The sequence below is a fragment of the Elephas maximus genome, chromosome 3 (assembly GCF_024166365.1).
Source record: "Elephas maximus indicus isolate mEleMax1 chromosome 3, mEleMax1 primary haplotype, whole genome shotgun sequence".
Classification (NCBI taxonomy): domain Eukaryota; kingdom Metazoa; phylum Chordata; class Mammalia; order Proboscidea; family Elephantidae; genus Elephas; species Elephas maximus.
In genome coordinates, this window is record NC_064821.1 from 115,497,218 (window position 1) to 115,517,035 (window position 19,818).

The 19,818-nt window shown below is 37.8% G+C and overlaps 1 pseudogene; it reads left to right on the top strand.

Moving 5' to 3' along the window:
• LOC126071338 (60S ribosomal protein L7-like) overlaps positions 1-18,137 on the top strand; it is a 139,329-nt pseudogene extending 121,192 nt beyond the window's left edge.
• Positions 18,138-19,818: the final 1,681 nt, after the last annotated feature.

The window sequence follows — 19,818 nt, forward strand, 5'->3', positions numbered from 1 at the left end:
TCTTCTAATTGTATTCATAACAAGGCTGTAAAACAGACATGTTCTGTATAGAGAGACTGGGGTCAGAGAATTACCTGGGAAGAGATGCCCCAAGAAAAAAGAGAAAACATGTCTCTGGCCAACAAAGAAAACCTCAGAAAACTGATATAAAAATAAGGGAGCAACTCAAAGTAAATGGGGTAGAGGGATTTTTCAGTCCAGCACTATCACATTAAAAAAATAAATAAATAACTATGTAAATTTAATAAGAATGCCCTAGTGCTGACATTCCAAAACAGAATGTAAAACTTTTGACACTAGGTGACCAAAGGTCTAGATAAGGAATTTCTTCTACCTCCGTACCTGAGATGCCTGCTGCCTCTTTCACTGCTCTTTGACCTAGAATTATTTTAGTGGTATTTAATTCCTGACCTAAGAGAAATATATGAGGGGGTTAAATTTAAGAGGCAACTGAAATAAGGATTATGAGAGTATATATAGCACAGCCTTTAATCATGTTCACCATCTTTTGGGTGCACTTTAAAACGGGCAATTGCCTCTCCACCTTAGTCAGGTTCAGTCAATCAATCCTGCCTGTAAGTTTAAGTAGTAACTCTTTTATGCAAATTGGAGTCCACAACATAGGGGATAAAATTAGAAGAGGCTCTACACAGAGACTTTAATGAAAGTTCTCGATCCGCTCGTTACTCAGCCTTCAGTTTTTAGACATCATTAGCAGAAAAGGACTCAGCTGAGAAGTCTGATTAGTATAGTAAAGGTGTGCTGGCATGAGAAATGTATGAAGGTAAAGCAGATATCAGCACTCTTTAGTATGAAGTATTCCCTGTGCTCTTGAAAGAACAAAGGATACAAAAAAAAAAAAAAAAAAAATTACCGTTGAGTAAATTCCAACTCATATGCCTCCCTAAAATCAGCTCTCCTCTCCGTCCTGGTTCCACCACCAAAGATATTATAAATTTAGAACCAGCACAGACCTTTTCAAAGTTCCTGTAAACTCTTTATTAATCTTCAAACCTTAGATGTTGCAAAGGTAATATATAGAATTTATGACTCAATCAGCAGTAGAGCCTAGATTTCCTGATGCTCCATTCAAGTGTATTTCTAACCATGTTATGCTTCTTCCTCCATACTTTGTTGCTTCCAATTCATATAACTTATTTCCTGAAGTGATTTTTTTTTCTGAGTTATTTGGTTAGGCTGAATGCAAGCTGTAAATTAATTGTTTCATTCCCAAGATTACACTTCATTGTACACTTAAGAGTTTGAGATAAATTCATAAATCTTCATATGAATGCCGTTCTCAATATTTCACTTAACCATCCGTGAGGTAGATCCAGTTTTAGAAGGGTTCGTTTATCTTCATGTGAATGTAACAGTCATCATGGAAACTAGGTTTTGAGAATTATAATTTACAAAGTTCCAACCACTAGGCTTCATCTTTGCTCTGCTCATAGGATATATTTGTGTGGTATGAGAAGAAAAAACAAAAAAAAAATTCACCAAAGAAGAAAGCCATGAGGAAGATGGACAGTATTATTTTTATCTTAGTAAAAAAAAAAATACTTAGTTTTTAGGGAGAATAAGTTAGAATTTCAATGTGACGAAACATCTGCATCCAAACAAAACCATATTAAACTCCTTAGAATAGGTCCTCAAGAAATTTTGGCCCCTTATCTGATTTTGTCAAAAATTCTGTAACTGACCTTAGTCAAATCACTTTATTAGAGTTTTAGTGTCTACTGTCAGTAAATGTGATTTTCAAACTGGGTTCCACAGAGCTCCAGAATCCTTCTTGGAGGTCTGAGAGAACAAAGGAGAGGTCATATGAGTAGCACTTCAAGAGAAGTAGAGCATCTGTGCTGTTGTCTCTGTTCTATAGTATTTGAAGTTTATTGATGTTTTTGTTTAAAAATAAGTGTTCACTACTAAAAAAATATTGTGAACTATGGACTACCTGATAATATGAGTATGTTTCCAGCTCAAAATTTTAGGATTCTAAGTAGCTGACTGAATTGCCAGGTCTCCCTTTCAGTAGGTAGTCCCCAGCAACATGTCAGAAGACGATTTGTGCTTAGAAATGAGAATAAAAGAAAGTGACCAACAGAAGCTACAGGGGAGGGTGAATATTTTTTTTCTATGAGAAAATCTCTTACTTAGGTTTCACACTGTGGCCAGGGTATCTTGCATTCACCTCAGTGTGGTTATAGATCTTGTTAGAGTCAGCTGATGGCAGATACTGGACAAGTCTTCAGCATGCTTCTAGATTTATTCAGTCAACAACTGTTTCCTGAGTTCTTCCCAACAGTCCTTACAATTCTAGGCTCCAGGAATAGAGAAGAAGAGTTGTCTGCAATGGCTTCTTGGGATTGACACTGTCATGGATGAGGGAGAGAAACAAATCTGTATACAATAAAATGTTTCTCTTTCTTTTTACACTTTTTATTTTGAAGTAATTTTACATTTGCAGAAAAGATGCAGAGATAGTACAGAGGGTTTCTGTATACCTTTCACTCAGCCTTCCCTAATTTTAACATCTTATGTAACCATGATACTTTTGTCAAAACTAAGAAATTAACTGTGGTATTTTATATTACTAACTAGAGATTTTATCCAGATTTTACCAGGGTTTCTACTAAAGTCCTTTCTCTGTTCCAGAAGCCAATCCATGATACTGTATTGCATTTAATCATCATGTCTCCTTAGTCTCTTTCAATCTGTGACAGTTTGTTTTTTATTACTTTTCGTGACCCTGACACCTTTAAAAAATATTGTTAATGTGTTTTATAGAATGTCCCTTTATTTGGATTTGCATGATGTTTTTCTCATGACTAGACTGGGATTATAGGTTTTGGCAAAGAAGACCACAGAAGTGAACTGCCCATCTCATCACAGCTTTTTAGGGGATACATATTATCAAACATGACATATCACTAATGATGTTAGCTTTCATTTTCTGGCCAAGACGGTGGAGCCAGGTTTCACCACTGTGAAGTTATTATTTTTACCTTCCCATACTCTATTCATTAGAAAGTCAGTGAGTCCAGCCCGTACTCAAGAGGAGGAGGGTTAAGCTTCACCTCCTGGAGGAAGGCGTATCTACATTTATTATTTAGAATTCTTCTCTATGGAAAATTTTTCTCTTTGCACCCAGTTCCAATAAACAGTTGTACAAATTGCGTTGAGTCCTTAATAGGAAAACCAAAGAGAGACATGGGAGGGAATACCAGGAGAGTTCTACTTAGAAAGCTCAGTTAATTCAGCCCTCAGGTTTTCTAGACCAGCCAGCACACCTAACGACACAGTTGAATCAAAAAAGATATTGACAGGAGAGAAAGTTCTGCTTAGTTGTTATCTTCCTTCACCCACACCCATACTGGGGATTATAGTATTTTTATTCAATTAACAGGCACCTTCTGTGTTTGTTTGCTGACTGTGCCCTCCCCTAATACACTTTTTTTTTTTTTTCTTTACAGCAACAAGTGAAAGAGAATTGGCATGGTGACACTTGTGAGGGGGCCTTGTAGGGGAGGGGAGGGCACAGCCAGCAAACAAACACAGAAGGCAAGTTTTATTTGTGTAAAAATATGATACTTAAAGACATTCAGAATTGGTGGTTGTGGCAAACAGTATAAAAAAATTGCAACACTATTTCTGGGAGAAAACAAAATTCTAACATTGCAATAATGGCTACTATTGCAACAGAATATCCTAAAGAAATTTTTGAAGAAATATCTAACTTGAGCAAAAGAAAAGGTCATAAATTGATTTTACTATGTGGGATATAACTAAAAAAATTAAATCATTTTACTTTCTTTTTTCATATTAAGCCCAGTGAGGACTCAAAAAAAAAAAAAGAATTGTAACATGCAGCACCACGTGATCTCAGACTTATACACTTTGGGTGTATAAATGAGGAAACCGATTGGGGCAAGGACATGGGATGCAATAGGATGGAGTCAACAGTTAAGAGCCAACTGGAAAGAGAGGAGTTGAATGGGTTGTTTATATCCTAGCTTAAATCTGTGTGACCTCTTCATTTGGCCAATGTACGTCTGACATCAGAATCCTCCTTTCAACAGGATATGAAACTACAAATTCTTTGGGTAGAATTGTCATCTTCTATGCAGCAGGAGACCTGGGTTTGATTCCCAGCCAATGCACCTCCAGTTCCTCAACCACCCAAGTATCAGTGGAGGCTTGAGTGTTGCTATGATACTGAACAAGTCTCAGTGGAGCATCCAGACTAAGACAGACTAGGAACAAAGGCCTACTTCTGAAATTTCAGCCCATGGAAATCCTGTGGATCACAATGATCTGATCCCGTTGTGTATGGGTTTGCCATGAGTCAAGGGCTGACTCAAAGGCAGCCAACAGCAACAACACCCAGGGATAAACTACAAAATACAGAAAACCAACATTTTAAATACCTTTTTTTTTTTTAGAAATAAGACAGCTGTGTTCTCATATCAAAGAGAAAAAAGATGATTATTTAATTAATATTCCATTTCCAGCAGAAAGGAAGACGAAATATGCAGATAAAGTGCTTTCTATGCTTTCCTGTCCTGGTTTCGTGTGCTTTAAGTTTCTTTCCAAAGCTCTCAATCCTGTGCCCTATTTCAGAGCCTTTTCCACTCATCTTGTGAACCTCAGGACACTGAGGAAATTTCATGTTCAGACATTTTATTTTTAGGATATCACATTATGTAATATCTCAGGCTGGTGTCATTCAATCCCAAAACTGCTGTTTTAAAAGAGAACTGAGAAAAGTGTACCTGGTAGATACCCACCTTTTACATCTGAACTGTCTTGAAAACAGGTTATAAGAACTCAGCAATCCCTCCTGAAAGCATTTTTGTCCTTTTATCCATTAACACAAACATATGTGATTCTAGGTTCACTTTCAAAGTCTAATGCCTGCACCTCTATTTCTGGCAGTGTTTCTCCATTAATTAACATTCCTGAGAGCACAGTTAGACACAATATTGAAAAAGAATTTTTATTTATTTTGTTTCTCTGCTGTGTAAAGGATGTTACAGCTCCAGTATGCTTTATCTTTTGAAAAATATGCTCTTGTTCTGCCTTCAAGGATGCCCATGATAGCCAGGTATAGAGAAAAGCGAAAAGATACGACGATAGAGTGCAGTGAAGGATGCCGTATATGTACTAAGGCTCAGATATCAATAGGGCTCCGCCACACAGAGGCCCCGTAGTGCTGTGCCTGCTTCCCACTCAAAGTGCTCTTTCATTTCAAAGGAAGAATTTTTGCCGGTTGTCACTGACAACAAAATCAATGTCAATTCTAAAATTCTGCATGGAAAACAATAGTGAGCTTCTGACCAGCAATTAACATAAAGCCAAAACATCTTAGAGTTTTATGCTGAATTGGTAGGATTCTTTTCATATGGTATTCGTTTGAAAGGCTTTTCATCAACTCCATCAATCATTCGCTGGGTACATCCTGCTAATGTAGCTGGTCTGATGTTTGAAACAGAATTCTGCTGGAGTAAAGTGGGGCAGCAGTCCTAGAATACTGCTGAAATGCCCATGGATAAGCCAGCCTAGTCATTAGCGTTATTGCTAACAAAGAGGACAATCGTGCATATAATTGTATGGATTGCAGAGCCAGCAACAAGAGTTGGCACTGGGGAATTATTTCTCTGCCATCATTACTTCATTGGGATCAGGAGTTGCCTGTATGCCTTCAAAGGGGCATGGGTTTAGGAACAAAATAAACGTGTTCTTCTCTTTTTTGCTATAGGTTATTTTTTTCACTTCTAAGCAAATCTCTCTGTAGCACCTGCCAGCTACACTGTTTTTACAAGTCAGTGAACCATGATTGCTGTAATTTCAATGTTATTACCAAAAATAATAATAATGATATTAATAAGAAGAAGAAGATATGAGATAATGAGAACCGAGGTTTGGAGGAGTTTGAGTTACTCAAAGTCACAGAGCTAGTCGTGTGTGTGTGTGTGTGTTTGTGTGTTTCTAGGAGAGCTAGAAGAAGAACCTAGGTCTTCTGATCTGTCTGGTGTCTTTTACATGTACCTATTGTTTATTGCCATCACTACAAATAAAGATACAGCAAAATTTTGAGTTTTGGTCACAGACTGTTGTTGTTGTTGTTAGATACCATTGAGTCGATTGCAACTCATGGCAATGCATGTGTGCAGAGTAGAATGCTCCATAGGGTTTTCAAGGCTGTGATCATGGACCTGTCTTCTGAGGCACCTCCGGGTGGGTTTCATCTACCCACTTTTTGGCTAGTAGTTGAGTGCTTAATCATTTGTCACCAAGGGACTCATTCATCACAGGTAACATGCCTTTAATAGCCATGATCATATATGAACACAGGAATAGATGGACCTACTTGGCATTTCTTACATTTTTATTCTGTAAGGCTCTTTTAGATATCACCTTCTTAGTCATCTTTGTATCTTTCTTATTTCACATATATAATCATGTGAAATAATGTGAAGTTCACTAGCACAGTTCTTGACACAAAGCAGACATTTTCCCTTCTCTAGTTACATTCCCACTTCTTTTCCTGATGTAATGTAACAACCCTCCATGGAAATCCAAAAGGCTTTACTCCCAATGATTTTAAGTCATCTTATAACATAAAGATCATGACACCTGCCTTACCTTTATCAAAGGATTGAAGTATAAGTCAAAGGAGACAAACCGCATTACTATGGAGTCTATTCTGACTCATGGCGACCCATGTGACAGAGAAGAACTGCTCCATAGGGTTTTCTTGGCTGTAATATTTACAGAAGCAGATTGCCAGATCTTTCTCCCGTGGAGCCTCTCAGTGGGTTTGAACCACCAACCTTTTGGTTAGCAGCTGAGTACTTAACCATTGCACCAGTAGGCCTCCTTTCAAAGCAAAGAATGTGTTTGAAATTGTTTTGTTTATGATAGGTTTGCTTATTGTACTTCAAAGTTCTACACAATTTTCACAAACTGTCATTATTTGAAGCCATTGGGATTTCTTTCCTCTAGGAAATCAGACTTCATTTTTCTTGACAAATCATGATTTCCACTGATTAAAAAAAAAAAAATTCCCCAATATATTCAGTACCCAGAGATTTCTAAAGAAAATAAAAAGTCTCTGTAAGCTTTGTCAATCTAGGCATATTGGTGAGATGAAATATTACCATGCACAATAAAGATAAATCACAGTTCCAAATGTCCTTATGCTTGGAGGCCTCCCAGTGACCCAGCTCAGCTCACAGATGCAGCTGTGGCGAATAATAGCCAGGGAGCGATGATCACTGTGATTTCGGTGCATTATTACCAGCAGCCTGATATACATAAAATGTAGGTCAAAGCATTCTGTTTAGTGCCATATTTATCTTCAGAACATGAGGTATGAGAATGTTGTCCCAGTGCTAAAGAACCAAAGTGATAAATGAGTAGTCTCCCAAGTGCTATTTAAATGACTACATTCTATTTCTATCTCTTCATTGTACTATAAATCTCACAAGGGAGAAGGACCATATTTATTTTGTTTTCCACCATCACCCAGATGCATGTAGAAAATTTGGTTAATTAGTTAATAGATTTGGACGTATATTGTTGGACGATTTTTCCTCATTAAACTAGTTCCCCAGTTGGGGAAGGACTATATTGTATTCATCTTTATTCACCCTCTAAATATCCAAAGAACCCATTGCCATTGAGTGGACTCTACTTGTAGCAACACTGTAGGGCATAGTAGAACTGCTGCATAGGGTTTTCAAGGCTGTAATCTACAGAAGCAGACTACCACATCTTTCTCCCGCAGAGCTGCTGTGGATTCAACCATGGGCCTGTCAGGTTAGCAGCACAGCACTTAACCACCACGCTACCAGGGCTCCTTCCCTCTAACTGGGTAGGTGCTTATTCAGCGAAGAAGTGAAAGAAGGGTTGCCATATAAAGGGAAGTTGCTGTAGGATGCCCTTTTCTCCTCTAGCTTGCAGGCATATATGTTGTTAACCGCCATCAGCTTGGCCCCTGACTCATGGTGACCCCATGCACAACAGAACAAAACACTGCCTGATCCTGCACCATCCTCATAATCAGTTGCAGATTGCACTGTTGTGATCTATAGGGTTTTCATTGGCTGATTTTTCAGAAGTAGATGGCCAGGCCTCTCTTCCTAGTCTGGCTTAGTCTGGAAGTTCTGCTGAAATCTTTTCAGCATCACAGCAGCATGCAAGCCTCCACTGACAGGTGGGCGGTGGCTGCTCACGAGGTGCATGAAAGCCCAGGTCTCCTGCATGGAGGGGGAGATTTCTACTCCTGAACCACTAAACGACCTCACTAGGGAAATATAAGAGTTAAATAAAAGATCTATAAGGGGGCAATTGTTTTCAAGGATTAAAATAACAAGAGGAAATGACCAATGAAACAAGAAAGAAACTTGTTTTATAGATAGAAATTATAGATAGAAAAAGTTAGAGGACAGACAAGAAAATTAATGGGATGTTCTAGGTGTAGACTAATTGGCACAGCAGACTGAAGGTAACCCTGGAACAAGTAGAGAACAAAAAAGGAATGGGGGAATTTGCAAAGTCGAAGAACTTAATGGAGAGTGGTAAATACAGCATGCTGCTTTTAAAATGTCAGAGCACAAAGAAAAATTTAGAGTTAAGTTAGGGGTTTCAACTGTAGAGTCTAAAAGAAACGGCATGGAGACAATTGTTGGAGGGTTAGTGATGTGTTCAGATGTAATTATGTGAGGAATATGGCAGTTTTGGTGGTGAAAAGCTATGCTTAGGAATATAGGGAACCTTTTTTTCAGCTAAGTAAATAAATTCCGATTTTTGGAGAGAATCCAGCAACTGCTGTGCATGGAATTTAGAGTTTGCATCTTGGAGACTAACACATTACACTTGGCCTTTAGTTAACAATGATTTAGCAGATACTTTCTCAGAGAGATGATATAAAAACACAAATTCTATTCAATAATTTGAACATTTTGGGGAAAAAAGCAAGGAATGGCTGTCTTTTATATACTTTTTTTTCCTACATGACTCACTCTTTCGTATAAAGATAAATTTTAATAACTGTCACCAAAGTATGCTTCCTACCATTTATGAAAATAACAGTTTTTAAAGTGAAAATAATAGCTAAATAATATTTTATGTTCCTCAAAATGATTGATATGTTGGTTTAAACTTATGCTTATCTCGAATTAAGGACAGAACTTCTTTCACACCCCCATCACCTGACAGACAATGGCAATAATAATTCAGTATCTTGAGATGCAATTGTTTAAACCACTTTACATCAAACATACACATTAGAAAGTTACATGGCAGAATAAGCTGGAAATATAGAAATGGATAAGGTAATTGGTGTGTAGAAGCCCTGGTTGCTCAGTGGTTAAGCATTTGGCTACTAACCAAAAGGTCTGTAGTTCGAATCCACCAGCTACTCCTTGGAAACCCTATGGGGCAGTTCTACTCTGTCCTATCTGGTCACTATGTGTCGGAATTGACCCCAAATGAGTTTAAAGTAATTGGTGATTTTACATTAACGTTAGACTCCAAGAAAAAATAATATTAATCTGAACAATAGGCATGAGTACTATTTCTAATGTCCTCGCTACCTGGCTATTTTTGATATGTCTGTACTATAACCAGAAAACCCTGGTGGCTAGTGGTTAAGTGCTAGAGCTGCTAACCAGAGGTCAGCAGTTCAAATCCACCAGGTGCTCCTTGGAAACTCTATGGGGCAGTTCTACTCTGCCCTATAGGGTCGCCATGAGTCGGAATCAACTCAACAGCAGTGTGTTTGGTTTTTTTCATTTGGTACTATAACCAAACCCAAACCCACTGCCATCGACTCGATTTCAACTAATAGTGACCTTACAGGACAGAGTAGAACTGCCACATAGGGTTTCCAAGGAGCGCCTGGTGGATTCGAACTGCCTGCCTCTTGGTTAACAGCCATAGCACTTAACCACTATGCCACCAGGGTTTCCATCTGCACTATATTGTCACCAAATTTGATATTATCTATCTTACAAAGCTCAAGTGTTCGTTAACATTTCTTTCTGACTAAGTGACAAGAACATTTTATATTTGGAACATTCAATACTTGGTTAATACTAAAATTAGGTTAATATTGACCTTAGGTCCCTGGGTTGCACATTTGTGCTCAACTGCTAACTAAAACTTTGGCTGTTCGCATCCCCCCAGCAGCATCACAGAAGAAAGCCTTGGCCATTGGTTTCGTAAAATTACAGCCATTGAAAACCCCGTGGAACACAGTTCTACTCTAAAATGTGGGGTTGTCATGAGTTGGAATTGACTGGGCAGTGATGGTTTATGTTTTTCTTTGGGGTGGGAATTGGTAATATTGAACCTGATTCAGGTCTAACAATTGTACTACATATGGAAAGTCCAGGCTAGCACATTCAATTGACTCTGGTACATAGTTATGGCCAAAAATCAGTGCTAAAATGAATTATTTTACTTGTGAAGTTAATGTTTTTGGTAGATGGGTTTCAAAGCTTTAACTACCTTACACGGAGTAATGCAATGATACCTTTTCTTTTTTCTTTTTCTCTCTCTCTCTTTTTTTTAAACTCTGGATCACATTTTTGAACTATGGGAGACACAAACGTGAGTACTGATATATATATATATATATATATATAATCTTAATAGAGTAATGTTATTCTAAGAGTGACACAAAACCCAGAATTTATAAGTTAAATTGCATAAACATTTCAAATTTTCTACATGGCAAAAACTCCCAGGCAAAGACAAATGGCAAGTGACAAATTGTAGAGGAGCATTTGACATTCATATTGCAAAGTGTTTATTTTTCTGTTCTTATAGTGAAGTCCTACAATTCATTTAGAGAAAAATCATTGTAAAGTAGATAAAGATTTGTGGACACATTTTACTGAATTTTTTTTTTTTTTTACTGAATAATTTATTTAGCAAAGATTTATTGAGCACTGGTATAATATAATAAATACGTTAGTTATGTAGGATATTAAACCCATTGCACTGAGTTGATTCGAACTCGTTGTGACCCTATAGGACAGAGTAGAAATGGCCCATAGAGTTTCCAAGGAGTGACTGGTGGATTTGAGCTGCCAGCCGTTTGGTCAGCAACCAAGCTCTTAACCATGGTGCCATCAGGGCTCCATGTAGGATATTTAAAAAAAAACAAAACAAACCCGCTGCTGTCTAGTCGATTCCGACTCATAGCGACCCTATAGGACAGAGTAGAACTGCCCCATAGAGTTTCCAAGGAGCATGTGGTAGATTTGAACTGCCGACCTTTTGATTCCCCATTGGCGTTGAGTAGATTCCGACTCATAGTGACCCTATAGGACAGAGTAGAACTGCCCCATAGAATTTCCAAGGATCGGCTGGTAGATTCAAATGGCCAGTCTTTTGGTTAGCACCCCCTAGCACTTAACCACTACGCCGCTTTCGATTAGAAGGTGATAAATTCTATTGTGAAAGATGAGCAGAAAAGTGGAGATCGTGAGTTCCAGAGACAGGGGTAAGGATAGATAGGATAAGTTCCATGGAGAAAGTAAAATATGAGTGAAATTTTGAAGGCAATGAGGGAATTAACCATAAGAAAATGCAAGACATATAAAAGTAGGATCCCTAGTTGTGCAGTGGTTAAGTGCTTGGCTTCTAACTGAAGTCAGTAGTTCGAACCCACCGGCTGGGAAAAGATATGGCAGTTCACTTCCTTAAAGATTTACAGCCGTGGAAACACTCTAAGACAGTTCTACTCTAGTTCTACTCTTCTGTCCTATGGGGTCGCTAAGAGTCGGAATCGACTTGATAGCAATGGAGATTAAAGCAGTAGCATAAGGAAGAGCTAGTATAGATATTTTAAGGCAAGAACAGGCTTGGATTATTTGAGAAAATTCAAGAAGCCAGTGAGGTTAGAGCAAAATAGGTGAGAGGGAGAGTAGTTGGCAATTAAACCTAAGAAGAAATGGGGGCCAGCACATGTAAGGAACTGTAGCTCACTGCAAGAATTTGGATTTTACTCCTAGCAAAATAGGAAGCATTAGAAGGTTCACTCAGATAAGTGACACAATCTGATTTACTATTTAACAAGATCACTCTTGTTGCTATGTTGAGAGTAGATGGTAAGATTAGACTAAATGTTAGGATTAGATTAGATTGGAAACAAGGAGGTCAAGTTAGGAGGCCTTTCCAGCTGTCTTATCCCTTGCTGTCTAGTTGATTCCTGCTCCAATTGTCTAGGTAAGTCATATCAGTGCCTCTGTTCGGTGTGGTAGTAGCAGAGATGTTGAGAGGTGGTCACATTCTTTCTGTATTTTGAAAGTAGAATCAATAAATTTCAGAAAAAGAAATACAAATAACTGTTTATATTGAAAGTTCATGTTCATTCATATTCAGAGAAATTCAAGTTAAAACTACAATGTTGTTGTCATCGTTAGGTGCGGCCCGGTTGGTTCTGACTCATAGTGACCCTATGTACGACAGAACAAAGTACTGCCCAGACCTGCAGGACCATTGTTATGTTTGGGCCCATTATTGCAGCCACTGTGTCAGTCCATCTCGTTGAAGGTCTTCCTCTTTTTCACTGATGCTCTACTTTACCAAGTATGATGTCCTTCTCCAGGGCTTGGTCTCTTGTGATAACATGTCCAAAGTATGTAAGAGGAAGTCTCGAGTCCTTGCTTCTAAGGTGCATTCTGGCTGTACTTCTTCTAAGGCAGATTGCCTTGGCAAATCTGCTGCAAAAGACCTCTTCAAAGTGTTAAAAAGCAAAGATGTAACCTTGAGGAATAAGGTACACTTCATTTGCCTCATATGCATACAAAAGCATAAGGAATGAATAAGGAAGGCCAAAGAAGAATTAATGTATTCAAATTATGGCGTTAGTGAAGAATATTGAATATACCATGGACTGCCAGAAGAAGAAACAAATCTGTCTTGGAAGAAAACTACATTAAAGATACTAAATTCAAGTTAAAACATAATCCAAGTTAAATTCAAGTTAAAACTGCTTTGAAGGGTACTCCAACAAAGCAAAAATAAAAAAGACAGATAAACTAAAGTATCAGTGAGGATGTGGAGCTAATGGAACTCATATGCACTGCTGGTATGAGTGTAACTTACACAACTACTTTGGAAAACTGTTTAGTAGAATCTACTGAGCTGAACCTATGTACATTCCATGATCCAGCAATTTTACTTCCAGACATATGTCCGACAGAGATATGTTTATATGTTCACTGAAAGGCATATATAAAAATGTTCATAGAATCACTATTTGTAATAACCTCAAACTGGAAACTCCCCAATTACCCATCAAAGTAGAATAAAAATTGTGGAGTATCATATTACAAAATACTAAATGGCAACAACAGTGAACAAACTACAACTTTATGCCAAATATGGACGAATCTCACAATGTTGAGTGAGAGAATCCAGACACGTAAAGCACAATTATTCTATTTACATAAAGATCAAAAACAGGGAAAGCTAATCTATGGTATTGGAAGTCAGATAGAGGGTACCCTCGGTTAGGGAAGGTGACTGTTCCAGGACATGCAAAGGGTGCTTCTGGGAGGCTGGTAATGCACTTTCTTGATCTGGGCGCAAGTTACCTGGATTCCTTCTGCTTATGAAGATTCTGATTTTGTACACGTTTCAGTACGGATGCTACACATCACTTTAAAAATTGAAGATACTGGTTTCACCTGTGAGAATGGCAGAAATACAAAAAATAAAAAGAAGGATTTTGGCTAGGGAGTGGGAAGAAAAATGTTCTGTTACCATGCCAATATGAAATTAAATTAGTACAACCTTTATAAAAGTCTGTTTTTATCATTTAAATACAAAAACTACAAATGCAGGTATTCTTTTTCCCAAAAAATCTACATCCAGGAATATATTCTTCATACATTCTCACACATGAGCAACATGGTGCCCATTCAAGGTTACTCATTGCAGCATTGTTTGTCCTAGCAAGAAATTTGAAACAACTTCCAAAGCTATCAATCAAAAAAGGGCCTTGTTAAATAAATTATGATACGTTTATTCAATGAAACATTGTGGAGCTATAAAAAAGCAGGAGGAAGAGCACTAATATGGAACAATTCTCAAGATATATATTGTCACTATTATTTAAGTGAGATGCAGGAGGCCTGAACGGTATGCTCCTATTTTAAAAAATGTGTGCTTGTATATTCATAGGGAAGACTAGATTAGAAACTGATAACAATGGATACCTCCAGGCAGAAAGCATGGGAGGTGAACAACGGATAGAGGTAGTAGGAAGGCTTTCTACAGCAAATGCTTTAATCTTCTGGTTTTTGAATAGGTGACTGTGTTATCTATTCAACATACGAATACAATGTAAAAATAAAGTGAAAAATCATTTAATTAGGAAGAAAAATATGCTCATTCCAATATACAACAATTGTAAACAGAGAGGAAAGTGAATTTTCTTATCTGGCTACTGTGATGACACAGTATTCTAAAGTCACATTTTATGTCATTATGTGTGAGATTTAATAAATCATTGAAGACATACAGAGAAGGTAGTTTTATACTTCCTGCTTTAATAGAATATAAGATACCCTTGAGTGGTATATTTATTGAAGTGTGTCATTGTCGATCTAGAATCCTGCCTACTTCTTTATTCATTGAATTGAAAAGAAAATAGATTATGTAACATACAGTCAATTTACCCTGGTGGTGTGCTGGTTAAGACTTCGGCTGCTAACCAAAAAGTTAGGCAGTTCAAATGTACCAGCCGCTCCTTGGAAACCCTACAGGGCAGTTCTACCCTGTCTCTGTAGGGTCACTATGAGTCGGAATCAACTTGATGGCAATAGTTTCATTTTTATAGTCAATTTACATTTGCCTTTCCATTTTCCAGTTTTTTGTAATTTAAAAGAAATACTGCAGAGACATGCTCTTTGAGAATACCTACCTTTACAAGGTATCTTTTATCTAATGAAAAGTCCAAAATGCTTTAGTTCCATCACTTCTCTTTGTTTACATTTTTGGATTAATGACCTTTTTTTCTATTTCAGCTACATATGAATACCTGTAGCCTTAAAGATTTTATGAAAATCAGGTTTTTTCCCCCTAATATGCAGCACATTTGAAGATGTTCAGTGAATACCTTCTGTTAAAATAGAAATATGTTCAACAGAAAGGCTAACAACTTTATTTCAATAATTTATTAATGTGATCTTTTTTGCTCTCCTCTTTTGGCAATGTGGTTATGATTTATGTCCAAATTCAAATGATGTCAGGAAAACTGCATTTACCTTTGTATACCCAACCCATTGCCATCAAGTCAATTTTGACTCATAGCGACCTCATAGGTCAGAGTAGCAGCTGGTGGATTGGAACTGCTGACCTTTTGGTTAGCAGCCATAGCACTTAGCATACCACCAGGGCTCCTTACCTCTGTGTACCAAAAATTAATACACTTTGGACATACTTTTCAGAATGGACAGATTAATATAGCTCTTCTTCAATATTCAAAAGCAATGAAGTATTCAGTTTTCAGATAAATTTTGTAACTGCGTAAAGAAATTGAATGAAGAATTATTTAAGATTTTAACAAATTCATTCCATTAAATGCAACCAATGCTTGTTGAGAATCTAATCTGTCTGCTGGAATCTACCTGCTCAAACCTGTTGCCGTTAAGTTGATTCTGACTCATAGCCACCCTATAGAACAGAGTAGAACTGTCCCATAGGGTTTCCAAAGCCATAATCTTTACAGAAATAGACTACCACATCTTTCTCCTGTGGAGCAGCTGGTAGGTTTAAGCCACTGGCTTTTTGGACTCAACAGCCAAGCACTTAACCACTTCGCCAGCTGGGCTTCTTTTGGAATCCACCAAAAAAAAAAAAAAATCTGTTGCCATTGAGTCGATTCCGACTCATAATATGAAAAAGTTATCGAGTCATCAAAAATTCTTTGTGTATACAGCCCTGGGCTGGGTTCTAAAGACACATAAGACTCAGTCTCTACGGAGAAGAAGCTTTCTTACTTTGGATATGGATTTTTTATATCCAAAACAATTAGAAGATACATGAAAATAAATAAATTCCATGTGAGTTGGGGAGACAAGTGTTACATGAGAATACGTGAGGCACAAGGGACTGAGTCAGGCCGGAAATTGGGAAACTTACAGGACTGCAGAGAACCCTGAAACAACTCAGCTTATTCCACAAATATTTTCTCAGTGCCACCGTGCAATAAAGTTGACTGAGTGGTAGGCTATAGGGAATCCATGGAGCTGACAAACAATGAATAGTTGTGGAATAAACTACTGCATTAAATTTTCTTCTGCTTTCAAGGAATTCCATTTGCCATAGACTCAGCATTTTCACATTTAAATAAACTACAAGGAAGAAAAAATACTATAATAAATTAATAGATGTAGAGTAAATTAAGTAATTGTATAAATCAACCAAACCCGTTGCCATCAAGTTGATTCTGACTCATAGTGATCCTATAGGACAGAATAGAACTGCCGCATAAGATTTCCAAGGAGTGGCTGGTGGATTCAAACTGCTGAGCTTTTGATTAGCAGCCGAACACTTAACCACCGAGCTATCAGGGCTCCAAGTGCCTGTATAGTCCTTAGCAAATAGTCATGAATGTTTTATTTATTCATTTAAATTTATTTTTTTCTTATTGAGGCATAAGGAATGTTTTCTTTAAGGAACTTATATTAGACCTCTTTTACAGGTATAATCTTTCTGTTTTCAGAATAAATTTTCCTTCCCCTTTTCTGGTATCTTTCTATCCTTCATTATTCACAGCCTGCAGATTATTTTTCATCTTTATGCTTATTCCTCCCTGAAGAATAGAACGGGATCCAGGCTCATCATTTGCAAATATATAGAATGGGTAGATTGATTTTGGCCCGCTCAATGATCACTTAAGTTCAGGTTGAATCTCAGATCTATACCTGGAGGCAATAAGTACTAGAGCCAGCTCTGCAACTCTGCATTAAATCATATGGTCTTAAAATATACTGTGGAAAGAACCAAAGGCTACAAATCCGGGCTTTCCACCCCACTGGAACCAGTTAAATGACAGGTGAGTGTGCATATCCCTGGGTAAAATTTCCAGAATCTAATTGGCATTCATTGGACATAGCCCTTCTGTCCCCAAACTGGATATTCTCCCAGCCATTTTTGCCTGGTTTTCTGTCAGCAAATTGACAGAGTATTAAAAAGAAACTATATTATCTAATTTATACTAATATCAAGGAGCCCTAGTGGCATAGTGGTTATATGCTCAGCTACTAACCGAAACATCGGAGGTTCAAACCCACCAGCAGCTCCATGGAAGAAAGATGTGGCAGTCTGCTTCCATAAAAGTTACAGCCTTGGGCTCTTTTTCCAGTTGGAACCAAGGAGGATGCTATAGAGAAGAAAAAGAAGGTTCCTGCTATGCCAGAAACCCTTAAAAAAAAAAAGCAAAGGAACTTCACAGAGCCAAAGATCAAGTGTGTGAGAAAGAAGTTTGCCCAAAAGTACTTCAAAAGGCAAGGAGGAAGCTTATCTATGAAAAAGCTAAGCACTACGACAAGGAATATAGGCAAATCTACAGGACTGAGATTCAAATGGCTAAGATGGCAAGAAAAGCTGACTTCTATGTACCTGCAGAACTCAAGTTGGCATTTGTTATCAGGATCAGAAGTATCAATGGTGTGAGCCCAAAGGTTGGAAAGGTGTTGCAGCTTCTTCGCCTTCACCAGCTCTTCGATAACACCGTTGTTAAGCTTAACAAGGCTTCAATTAACATGCTGAGAATTGTGGAACCATATATTGCGTGGGGGTACTCAAACCTGAAGTCACTGAATGAACTGATGCATAAGAGTGATTATGGCAAGATCAATAGGAAGCAAATTGCCCTGACAGATGACACTTTGATTACACCATCTCTTGGTAAATATGGCATTATCTGCATGGAGGACCTGGTTCATGAGATCTATAATTTTGGGAAATGCTTCAAAGAAGCAAACAGCTTCCTGTGGCCCTTCAAATTATCTTCTCCACAAGGTGGAATGAAGAAAAAGACAACCCATTTTGTAAAAGCTGGAGATGCTGGCAACAGGGAATACCAGATCAACAGTCTTATTAGAGGATGAACTAAGATGTCTACCATGATTATTTTTGTAATCTGGTCAGTTAATAAAACTGTGGCTGCTTTTGAACTGAAAAAGAAGAAAAGTTACAGCCGTGGAAACCATACAGGGCAGTTCTACTCTGTCTCATTGTTTTGTTATGAGTCAGAAACACCTCAACAGCAAAGGGTTTATGCTAATATCATGGTTCTTCCTATTTCTTTGGTGGGACTGTGTTTCTCAGAAAGCAATGTCTTATTTCCTTGGAGGTTACAAGTATCTAAATCACTAGAAAAGATTGGATGAGAAGGAACAGGAAAGGAGTAGTAGGTGGGATTGGAGAAATAATGCTAAAAAAATGTTATTCGACAACTCATTCATTCAAACTATAATTATGGAATACATCCTGAGAACTAGGCACTGTTCTAGGCATTGTCAACGCAATAAAAAAAAATTTAAATAAGTAGACTTAGCCATCCTGGATCTTATGGCCTTTTCCCAATGGAGGATAGCTGCTGAATGTTGTGGTTTGTACATACCTTAGGTTCTCTGATCAAAGAGGTAGACCGTAGCAGAGAGATTAATTATCTTCCTATCTTATTTTAGGCAGAGAGACTTTCTTTCATGAAGTAAAGTATCTGTAGACTACCAGTTGGTACCTGACTCCAGAATTATTTTTATCTCTTGCAATAATACTTCCCATATTTTCTTGATACATTCCACATAAGTCCTATTTTATTCTAAATGTCTTTTCTTTTTGGAAGGGTCTTCATGAGTATTTATGTTAAAAGTTGTGAGATGCTTCACTGATGACTGCCGTGTAAACAATTGAAGTCATTGTTATCTTCTTCCTTTTTGCCTTCCTTCTTTTTTCTCCTCCTCCTCTTCTTTCTTCTTCTTTTTACAGTGCTTTATTTCAAGGGATGTCTAGGTCTTGAATTGTACTATTCATTCATTCCTGCATTTATTCAACAAGTGTTTATTGAGCATCTGTTGCTGTTGTTGTTGTTAGGTGCCGTCGAGTTGGCTCCAACTCATAGCGACCCTATGCACAACAGAAGAAACACTGCCCCGTCCTCCCCCATTCTTACAATTGTTGTTATGCTTGACCTCATTGGTGCAGCCACTGTATCAATCCACCTCCTTGAGGGTCTTCCTCTTTTCTGCTGACCGTGTACTCTTCCAAGTATGATGTCCTTCTCCAGGAATTGATCCCTCCTGACAACTTGTCCAAAGTATGTAAGACGCAGTCTCGCCATCCTTGCTTCTAAGGAACATTCTGGTTGTACTTCTTCTAAGACAGATTTGTTCATTCTTTTGGCAGTCCATGGTATATTCAATATTCTTTGCCAACACTACAATTCAAAGGCGTCAACTCTTCTTCGGTCTTCCTTATTCATTGTCCAGCTTTCACATGCATACGATGCAATTGAAAATAACATGGCTTGGGTCAGGCGCACCTTAGTCTTCAGGGTGACATCTTTGCTCTTCAACACTTTAAAGAGGTGCTTTGCAGCAGATTTGCCCAATGAAATGCGTCTTTTGATTTCTTGACTGCTGCTTCCATGGCTGTTGATTGTGGATCCAAGTAAAATGAAATCCTTGACAACTTCAATCTTTTCTCAATTTATCATGATGTTGCTCATTGGTCCAGTTGTGAGGATTTTTGTTTTCTTTATGTTGAGGTGTAATCCATACTGAAGGC